The sequence below is a fragment of the Trachypithecus francoisi genome, unplaced genomic scaffold, assembly GCF_009764315.1.
Source record: "Trachypithecus francoisi isolate TF-2019V2 unplaced genomic scaffold, Tfra_2.0 Lachesis_group17, whole genome shotgun sequence".
In the NCBI taxonomy this organism is placed as follows: domain Eukaryota; kingdom Metazoa; phylum Chordata; class Mammalia; order Primates; family Cercopithecidae; genus Trachypithecus; species Trachypithecus francoisi.
In genome coordinates, this window is record NW_022681462.1 from 40,647,016 (window position 1) to 40,658,222 (window position 11,207).

Sequence of the window (11,207 nt, forward strand, 5' to 3'; positions counted from 1 at the left end):
AATGGACCTAATAGATATTTACACAGCATTTCATCCAACAGCTGCAGAATACACATTCTTCTCAGCACATGAATCATTCCCAAGGATAGACCATGTTAGGCCACAAAATAAGTCTTAAAACATTTTTAAAAACTAAAATAATATCAAGTATTTTCTCTGAACACAATGGAATAAAACTAGGAATCAATAACAAGAAGAACTTTGAAAACTATACAAGCACATGTAAAGATATTCTATGTTCATGGACTGGAAGAACCAATATTGTTAAAATGTTCATACAATGAAAGAATCAGTATTGTTATAATGTCCATACTACCCAAAGCCACCTTAGATTCAGTACAATCCCTATCAAAATACCAATGACATTCTTCACAGAAACAGAAAAAGTAATCCTAAAATTTATATGGAACCACAAAAGACCCAGAACAGACAAAGCTATCCTGTGCAAAAAGAACAAAACTGGAGGAATCACATTACCTGACTTCAAATTATACTACAGTGCTACAGTAACCAAAGCAGCATGGTACTTGCATAAAAACAGACACACAGACCAATGGAACAGTGTAAAAACTTAGAAAAAAATCCATACACCTACAGTGAACTCATTTTTGACAAAGATGCCAAGAACATACACTGGGGAAAGGACAGTCTCTTCAATAATGGTGCTGGGAAAACTGAATATCCGTATGCAGAAGAATGAAACTACACTCCTGTCTCTTGCCATTTACAAAAATCAAATCAAAATGGATTAAAGACTCAAACCTAAGACCTTAAACTATGAAACTACAAGAAAACATTGGGGAAACTCTTCAGGACATTGGATCAGGCAAAGATATCTTGAGTAATATCCCATAAGCATAGGCAATCAAAGGAAAATGGACAAATGGGATCACATTAAGTTAAAAAACTTCTGCACTGCAAAGGAAACAATCAACAAAGTGAAGAGACAATCCACAGAATGGAAGAAAATGTTTACTACACTCTATCCATCTGACAAGGGATTAATAACCAGAATATATAAGGAACTCAAACAACTCTACAGGAAAAAAAATCTAATAATCCTATTTAAAAAATGGGCAAAAGATCTGAACAGACTTTGCTCAAAAGAAGACATACAAATGGAAAACAGATATGTGAAAAGGTGCTCAACATCATCAGAGAAATGCAAATCAAAACTACAATGAGCTATCATCTCACCCCAGTTAAAATGACTTTTATCCAAAAGACAGGCAATAACAAATGCTGGTGATGATGTGGAGAAAAGGGAATCCTCGCACACTCTTGGTGGAGATGTAAATTAGTACAACCACTATGGAGAACAATTTGGAGACTCCTCAAAAAACTAAACATAGAGCTACCACATGATCCAGCAATCCCACTGCTAGGTATATACCCAAAAGAAAGGAAATCAGTATAATGAAGAGATATCTGCACTCCCATGTTTATTATAGCACTCTTCACAATTACCGAGATTTGGAACCAACTTAAGTGTCAATCAACAGATGATTGAATAAAGAAAATGAGGTACATATACACAGTGGAGTAGTATTCAACCATAAAAAAGAATGAGGTCCTGGCATTTGCAATAATATGAATGGAACCAGAGGTCATTACGTTAAGTGAAATAAGTCAGGGATAAATAGATGAACCTTGCATGTTTTCATTTACTTGTGGGAGCTAAAAATGAAAGCAATTGAACTCGTGGAGATAGTAGAATGATGGTTACCAGAGGTTGCAAAAGGTAGTGAGGGAGTGAGGAAGAAGTAGGGAAGGTTAATGGGTGCAAAAAATAGTTAGAAGAATAAATAAGACCTAGTATTTGATAGCACAACAGGGTGACTATAGTCAATAATAATTTAATTGAACATTTTTAAAAAATTAAAAGAGTATAATTGGATTATTGTAACACAAAGAATAAATGCTTGAGGGGATGGATATCCCATTTACCCTGATGTGATTATTATGCATTGCATACCCATATCAAAATATCTCATGTACCCCATAGATATATGCACTTACTATGTACTCACAAAAATTAAAATAATTTTTAAAAACTATAAATGAATAAGAAAATGACAAACTACCCAAATAAAATAATGGCCAAAAGAGTTAAACAGACATTTTACAATTTAAAAAAAATCACAAGTGACCAATAAACACATGAAAAGATGCTCAATATTTTTAGTACAAATTCAAACCTCAAAGATATACTACTTCATCCTCTTAAGAAAGGCTAGAATTTAAAACACTGACCATACCAAATATTGATGAGTTGACAAGGAGTTGGAGCCACAGGTATTCCTCTCCTTTTTTTTTTTTTTTTTTTTGAGACCAAGTCTCACTCTGTCGCCCAGGCTGGAGTACAATGGAGTGATCTCAGCTGACTGCAACCTCCTCTTCCTGGGTTTCAGCAATTCTCCTGCCTTAGCCTCCCAGATAGCTGGGACTACAACTACCACCACCACCACGCCCAGCTAATTTTTGTATTTTTAGTAGAGACAATGTTTCACCATGTTGGCCAGGCTGGTCTGCAACTCCTGACATCAGGAGTTCCTGGACGTCTGCAACTCCTGACATCACCCACCTTGGCCTCCCAAAGTGCTGGGATTACAGGCATGAGACACTGCACCTGGCCGCCACTGGTACTCTTTTTTTTTTTTTTTTTTTTTTTTTTTTTTGAGGCGGAGTCTCGCTCTGTCGCCCGGACTGGAGTGCAGTGGCCGGATCTCAGCTCACTGCAAGCTCCGCCTTCCCGGGTTTACGCCATTCTCCTGCCTCAGCCTCCAGAGTAGCTGGGACTACAGGCGCCCGCCACCTCGCCCGGCTAGTTTTTATATTTTTAGTAGAGATGGGGTTTCACCGTGTTAGCCAGGATGGTCTCGATCTCCTGACCTCGTGATCCGCCCATCTCGGCCTCCCAAAGTGCTGGGATTACAGGCTTGAGCCACCGCGCCCGGCCGCCACTGGTACTCTTAAACTTTGCTGACAGGAGCGTAAAACCATGCAACAACTTTGGAAAACAAGTTGCCAACTTCTTGTAAATTGACCTACCTTTTGACCTAGTCCTTTCACTGCTAGGCATTTACTCAAAGCAAGAGAGCTGAAAACAAATGTCCACAAGAAGAATGGTATAAAAGAATAGCTGCTCTATGCATCATAGACAAAAACTGGAAACATCTCAAAAGTCCATGGAAAGACTGTTATTCATGAGTTGGAATACTACTCAACAACAGAAAGGAACAATCTGTTGATTTCTCACAACAACATGGATTAACCTCAAAAACATTATGTTGAGAGGCAGAAGCCAAGTAAAAGAGTATATACTATATGATTCCATTAATATGAAGTTCCAAACAGGACACAACCAACGTATGGGATGAAAGTCAGAACAGTGGATACCTCTTGAGTGGGAGGAACTGATTAGAAAGGGACATAAATGAATTTTCAGGAGTTATGGAAATGTTTTACATTTTCATTGGGGTGGTGGTTAAATGAATGTATATATTTGTCAAAATTTATGCAACTGAGCATTTACGATCTGTACATGGGGCATGTCAGGGTGTAGTGAGGGGCTTAAGGGTGAGCTGAGCCAGGACCAGGACATTCAGATGACCCACGGGCTGGAGACATCTGGTGATACTTGGGTTATAATCTTATTCAAGCAGTTTTATAGTGAGCTTTTACCTAGAGCACTTTCACATGTTATTTAATAGTGACGATAATTCTGAGAAGTATTATGATCTTGGTTTTCTTTCTGTTTTGTTTTTTTTTTAGAGATAAGGTCTTGCTCTGTCACCCAGGCTGGAGTGCAGTGGCACAATCATGGCTCACTGCAGCCAGGCCTCTGGGGCTCAAGTGATCCTCCTGCTTCAGCCTCCACACCTGGCTAATTTTTAAAAATTTTCTGTAGAGATGAGGGCTCTTGCTCTGTTGGCCAGGTTTGTCTTGAACTCATGGCCTAAAGTGATCCTTCCACCTGAGCCTCCCAAAGTGCTGGAATTATAGGCATGAGACACAGTGCCCAGCAGTGATTTTCTAAATGAATGAAATGAGCTTCAGGAAGCTTCAGGAGCTGGTACAAAATCACTTGGCTATTAAATGATGTAGCTGGACCTCATCCCTGAGAGTTATGATTTCAAACTACAGACTCTTGTCCCTTTCCACTTGCAAATGGCCTGTCTGAAAATCGGCTCTTTCTGGAGCTGACCCCCTTCCCCTCTGCTCCCTGCAGCACAATGTTCTGAATTGAGTTTCTCAGAAGGGGCGTGGGGGAGGCATACTTTCAGCAGGAGGTTTGCCCTGGTCTGAAAGGGGTACAAGTTCTGTCGAAGAGTTTGATGTTAAAGATAACTATAATTTTAAAGTTTTACCCTTCTGGAGTGGATGGACTCTGTGTTTAGTAGAGAACTTTGGTCTGTGTTTGGAGAGCCAAAGGTGAACCCTGGATGCACTTGGAGTGGCAGGAGGTCAGGAGAAGTGAAATCCTTCATAGAAGACAGCAACAGAACTGTGGACATTGGGGGCTGGCAGATAGAGAACAATCATAAGCAGCAAGCCAGGCCTGGGGATCCTGCCCTATTGGGTGGTGAGGCTGGGGCGTGTTGACAGTGCCATCTCATGTTCAGTGGCTCTGCTATGATCCTTTAATCTCTATTTCGAAAGTCGTTCTTTCTTCCCAGTTAATTCCACCACACCTGCTTCTATGAGGTTTTGTGGCTCTCACAGAGAGAAAGAGGAGTGTGAGGACTTACAGGCTTTCTTCACACACCATGGGTGAACACAGAGACACCCAGTTTGTACCCTGGGGCCATCTCGGCTCACCAAAACCTCTGCCTCCTTGGTTCAAGCAATTCCGCCTCAGCCTCCCGAGTAGCTGGGATTACAGGCATGTATCACCATGCCCAGCTTATTTTGTATTTTTAGTAGAGACAGGGTTTCTCCATGTTGGTCAGGCTGGTCTCAAACTCCCACCTCAGGTGATCTGGCTGTCTTGTCCTCCCAAAGTGCTGAGATTACAGACGTGAGCCCCCATGACCACCCAGTAATCATTTTTAGGAAGAAAAATAAAGCAAAGTACGGAAACAGTAAGCAAAGGAGGTACAGATGGCTTTCAGGAGGCAAATGCTATTTTAGATAAGGTGGTCAAAAAAGACCTCTCGGATAAGGAACCATGGGTGCAGAGGCCTCAACACAGAAGAGGAAATAAGCCAGGTGGATCTCTGTGGTAGAGTATTCTAAGAGAGAAGAATAAATGGGAAGTGCATATTCAACTAATACATTTCATAAAGAACTAAAAGTAGAACTACCCTTTGATTCAGCAATCCCAGTACTGGGAAAAGAAGTCATTACACGAAAAAGATACTTGCGCACACATGTTTATAGCAGCACAATTTGCAATCCCAAAATCGTGGAAGCAACCCAAATGCCCATCAATCAATGAGTGGATAAAGAAACTGTGATAGATAGATAGATAGATAGATAGATAGATATAGATATATGGTGGAATACTACTCAGCCATAAAAAGGAATTAAGTAATAGCATTTGCAGTGACCTGGATGAGATTGGAGACTCTTATTCTCAGTAAAGTAACTCAGGAATGGAAAACCAAGCATCTTATGTTCTCACTGATACGTGGGAGCTAAGCTATGAGGACACAAAGGCATAAGAATGATACAATGGACTTTGGGGACTTGGGGGGAAGAGTGGGTGGGGGATGAGAGATAAAAGACTACAAATAGGGTGCAATGTATATGGCTTGGGTGGTGGGTGCACCAGGATCTCACAAATCTCCACTGAAGAACTTACTACATGTGACCAAGCATCACCTGTACCCCATTAACCTGTGGAAAAATAAAAAATAAATAAATAAACGAATATACTTCAGAATATGTTGGCAGTGAGTTTTCATCAGTTTCACATAAGGGCCCAGGTGCTCTAGGGAGCGTAAACAACAAAGCACTGAATCTTTACTTTAAGGTACTCATGGGATGGTTAAAACATACACCTCTGGAAAGACCCCTGAGGCATCATGCAGATCAGGGGTCTGGGCTACAGGTCCTCATGGAGTTTAGAAGAGAGGGTTATTGAGGGCTGGTATGGACAGTCCTCGATGTCTTCATGGAACAAATTGTCCAAGAGCCTCGCTTTGAGGAGATTTTTGTAGGAACTAAGGTGTGCAGATGGGGAGAGAGAGCACTTAGAAGTGGAGCATGGGTTGGTGCAAGGACAAACTTCAGAGTGTCCAAGGCCTGTTTATGCCTTAGGACAGACTAGAATCCTTACCATTGCCTACTAGGTTAGCAATTTCTCGCCCCAGCCTAGCTCCCTGTGCTCCAACCACAGGCCTGCGTTGAAAGAAAACTAAACTCCTGTGACTTGTAATAAACACTGCCAAGGAGGAAAGGCGAAGATGTCAGTGTGACTCCACCGGGACCTAAGGAAGATGTGTCTTGACTCCAGATACAGACATACTGATCTCTTGGCAGGAAGTCCCTTGGAGTGGAGGTGGAGCGCTCAGGTGGGGCAGCTTGAGGTCACTGGTCACTAAGATCTTTCCTCTGCTCTGACTCCAAGCAAGTCAAGTTCCCTGAGTCATCTGACTGTGTCAACGGTCCCTGGGAAAGAATGCAGGCATAGCTGGCCCCTGAACAGATCCATTCCCTACCGTAGTGAGTGCCTGGGTATTTTATCTATCTCTTTTACAAGTTCTGTCCACTACCCACCAACACACAAAAGTACACATTTCCCTTGCAGGCACGCCGTTGGGATTCCTGTGCTGAGTTCCAGCATGTGGGTGTGTGTTCCCCCAGGCAAGGAGGGAAATGTTAATTCCACACACCAGTCAATCATACAGGTAAAAGGTCTGCAACAAACAACAGGATGACAGGAAGTGGACTTTAAAGCAGGCACAGAAGACTTAGAGCTTCTCTGGTCTCACCCCTTGTAGATTAGACATTGGCAATAGGCAACATTTACTGGATACCCGTCAGGGATCAGACGCCACCTCAGCTTGATTGATAGGTGAAGGAAAAAAATTTTTTCCTTAGAGTGAAGCACCTAGAAAGTCTTGAAAAACCAGACCTTCACTAATTTGAGAGCAAGAACCAAACTGATTACTTGCCTTGTCAAGATTCCTTCCAGTCCGGGTGTGGTGGCTCACACGGTTATCCTAGCACTTTGGGAGGTTGAGGCGGGCGGATTGCTTGAGTCTAGGAGTCCGATACCAGCCTGGGCAAAATGGTGAAACCCCGTTTCTATTTAAAAAAAAAAAAAAAAAAAAAAATATATATATATATCTTTCCAGAGCAGTCAGGTGTGTATAAAATGCTGACCCCTGGTGGATATTTCCTGAACTACTCTTTTAGCCACACATGAGGGAGACCCAGAGGCAAGACGTCAAAGCTAATCTTCCCTCTTTTTAAGCTTTCTCAGATTTAAAGCTAAGAACCCAATAGATGAGTTTCATTATCTCCAGAAACTTTTTTGAGAGAACTGGGCTTAATATCAAGCATGTTGAGATTTGCTGTTGTGGCTTAGGGATTTCATAGTTATGTGAAGAGAAAACACAAGATTATTTGGTTTCCCCAAGATTTGCAAAAATTTTACCCCAATTTAACACCCCCTGTTGAAGCCCAATTTATATTCCCCCAAAAAACGGAGCTTGGAATGTGTTTTAGCCAGGCTGTGAGTGAGAAAATAGAAAATCTACCTTCAACCCAAATTAACATGTAGTCAGAATGTACTGCTGATGCGGCAAGGAGTTTTCTTTGAAGTTAAAGCCCATCTCCCTCCTTTGTATTGACAGACACTGCCAGGGCCAGGCAAGAGAGCTGGGAGGACTTGATCTCAGGATCCCTGACTCAGCAGCTATGTGGTCCAGAGGGCCTCAGCCCTGGCATCCTGATGTCTTTGTCCCACACCCAGATCAAGTGAATCAGAACCTCTGGATGGAGGAGGTAGGGCACTTTTGGTAAAAAGCTCCTGCAGGTCAGCCTGATGAGGACACCTATCTAGTTTAATTCCCTCCTTTTAGGAAAACTGAGGCCTAGGGAGGGGAGGTTGCTTGACCAAGGGTCCCCCAGTGAGTTTGTAGGAAAACTCTGACTCACCAATGAAAGACTTGAATTCAGCCTTGAATTTTCAAATAGTTGTCCTTGATTCTGTAGTGTTGTAGTAGGTCAGGCTCAGAAGTGACAGAAGAAGGTACACTCCTCTTGAGGCTTGCTTGTCTTCCCTGTCTGTGCTTTTCTTTCCCATCTCAGCCCCTCCACCTCCCGGTCACCTGTGCACCGCCTCCCAGTTGAACAAAAGCCTCACTTAAGCATGAACCCCAGGCCTGGCTTTCCTAATCCATGGCCCCTGCTTTGTGCTGTATAAATGAGCCGAAGATGGCCTCTGTATGCTGGCCCCTTGATTATTAATTTCTTCACTGTAGGCTGAGACCAGACCTGCAAAACCCCACCAACCAAACTCAAATGTTTGCATATCCATTTGCTTTAAACATAGCCCCACTAAGCCTTTGTTAATCCATTTAGAACCTGCCTGCTCTGTATACTCCATGAAACTGTACCCAATATCTGCTGGCCAAGGAAAAGCCCCAAGCCATAAAGGCCCCAAGCCACTGTAGCCCATAGGAGCTCTCTGACCTAGATATTCCCTACTGTGCTGCTGGGTGACTTCACCTGGCCATGTAAGCCCTCTTTCCAATTCTCTTCTTTCCTATGAGTCCTCTTGCCCTCCTTTCCTTCTGGGTAGGACCCCATCTCCACACTATAGCCTCCTTGACCAACTCCTGCTGTAGAGGACTTTTCCCAGGTTTACACTGGGGAAGGTCCAGAAAGCATGTGTGTGCTACCGCCACCTCGTGGTCATATCTTTTTCCTTAATCAACCCCCAAATCTCTGAAAAAAACCTTCACTCTGGGCGTTTCCCCTCTTCTAGGCTTCCTTTACAACATTCCTGATCCGAGTCCCCAGTCTTCTCAAATTTGCTGGCCAGTCGAATAAATTAATTCCTATTGATATATCAGTGGCCAATTCATTTATTCACTGACCAAATATTCACTGAGCACCCCGTATATCGCAAGCAATGGCCTTGGCACTTGAGATACACTGTAGAACAAAACAGACAAAAATATCTGCCTGGATTGAGCTGACATTCTAGCAGTATGATGATGGTTTAAAGTTTTTTCTCTTAGGAATATTTTATGGAACACTTTAAACCAAAGTAAGGAAGTGTTTTTGTTTGTTTGTTTGTTTGTTTGAGACAGGGTCTCACTATCACCCAGGTTGGGGTGCAGTGGCATGATCTCAGCTCACCGCAACCATCGCCTTCCAGGTTCCAGCGATTCTCGTGCCTCAGCCTCCGGAGTAGCTGAGATTACAGGCGTGTACCACCACGCCCGGCTAATTTTTTTTGCATTTTCAATACAGACAGGGTTTTGCCATGTGGGTCAGGCTAGTCTTGAACTCCTGGCCTCAAGCGCTCTGCCCACCCCAGCCTCCCAAAGTGTGGGATTACAGGCGTGAGCCACCATGCCCGGCTAGGAAGTGTTGGAAGTGTTAAGTGTTAAGAGGGGAGTTTTTGCTGTCATCAGTGGGCTAGTGGGATAGAGAGTAAGGAGATGGGCTAGGTTTATAATTAGGAGAATCCCTTTATGCTAGTGCATATGCCAGAACTTACGCACTGTATGATTGATGCATTTTATTTTATTTATTTTGAGATAGAGTTTTGCTCTTCTTGCCCAGGCTGGAGTGCAATGGCATGATCTCGGCTCACTGCAACCTCCACCTCCCAGGTTCAAGTGATTCTCCTGCCTCAGCCTCCCGAGTAACTGGGATTACAGGTATGCACCACTATGCCCGGCTAATTTTGTATTTTTAATAGGGATGGGGTTTCACCATGTTGGTCAGGCTGGTGTCGAACTCCTGACCTCAGGTGGTCCATCTGCCTTGGCCTCCCAAAGTGCTGGGATTACAGGCATGAGCCACCACACCTAGCCAATGCATTTTAAAACAGTGCTTCTCAGATTTAATGTGCATGGGAGGTCTGGTTAAGATGATGACTTTAAGTCAGGAAGTCAAACCTGAGATCTGAGAATCTGCATTTTAACTCCACAAGCATGCTGGTGGTGCTGATACATGAACCACACTTGGAGCAATAAGGCTTTAAAGCAGATTCCCTTGAGCTGACTCTTCCAGGACTAACAATAATAATAATATGCTACTCACCACAGAAGGCTATTGCAAAGATTAAGTAACTTTGCAATAACTCAGCATTGCCTATTATTTGCATTTAGTGGTGGGAAAACCAAGGCTTGCAATGAGCACCCATTGCAAGCAGGAGAGTCAGAGTGTGACTGCAGAGTCCCAGAGTTCACCCATGTGACTGTTTTGCTGCCTTGCCTGTTTCTAACCTGTAGCTTGCTGCTTGACCTAGTTTGCATGAAGAGTCTTAGCCTTGGGTTTTACCTTCTGTAACATGAAGGGAGGCTGCATATAGAGCCTTACAAATATGAGCTGCTATTGTTGTCATTAAGCCTTGATGAGTTTTCTGCCTTGAACCTCCTCCTTCTACCGGGATTAAAAATATATCAACCACACATGCCCTTTCATCACTCACACAGCACTTCACACATGTCCTTACATTCCATCCCTGTATTGTCCACATGGTACAGGTGCGGCTACTCCCTTTTTTTTTTTTTTTTTTTGAGATGGAGTCTAGTTCTGTCACCCAGGCTGTATTGCACGGATGCGGTCTCAGCTTGCTGCAACCTCTGCTTCCCGGGTTCACATGATTCTTCCGCCTCAGCCTGTCAAGTATCTGGGACTACAGGCACCTGCCACCACGCCCGGCTAATTTTTGTATTTTTAGTAGAGACAGGGTTTCACCATGTTGGTCAGTCTGTTCTCAAACTCCTGACCTCAGGTTATCCACCCACCTCAACCTTCCAAAGTGCTGGGATTACACCTGCCAGCTACTCCCATTTTATATGCAAGGAAGAGAAAACTCAGAGATGTTGGGTGACCTCATTAATGTCATAGGATCCTAGATTTAGAGAAGACCTTGAACGTTTTCTCCAATTTGTTGCCTTTTAGCCTACTTAGTTTAGTTTCCTTTTAGCAATGAAGTCTCCCTTTCAAACAAAGTCCCATGGGAGGTCCAAGTTGTAAAGAAGAGGGCTCTGTTGGGAACAGGGTTCAAGGGA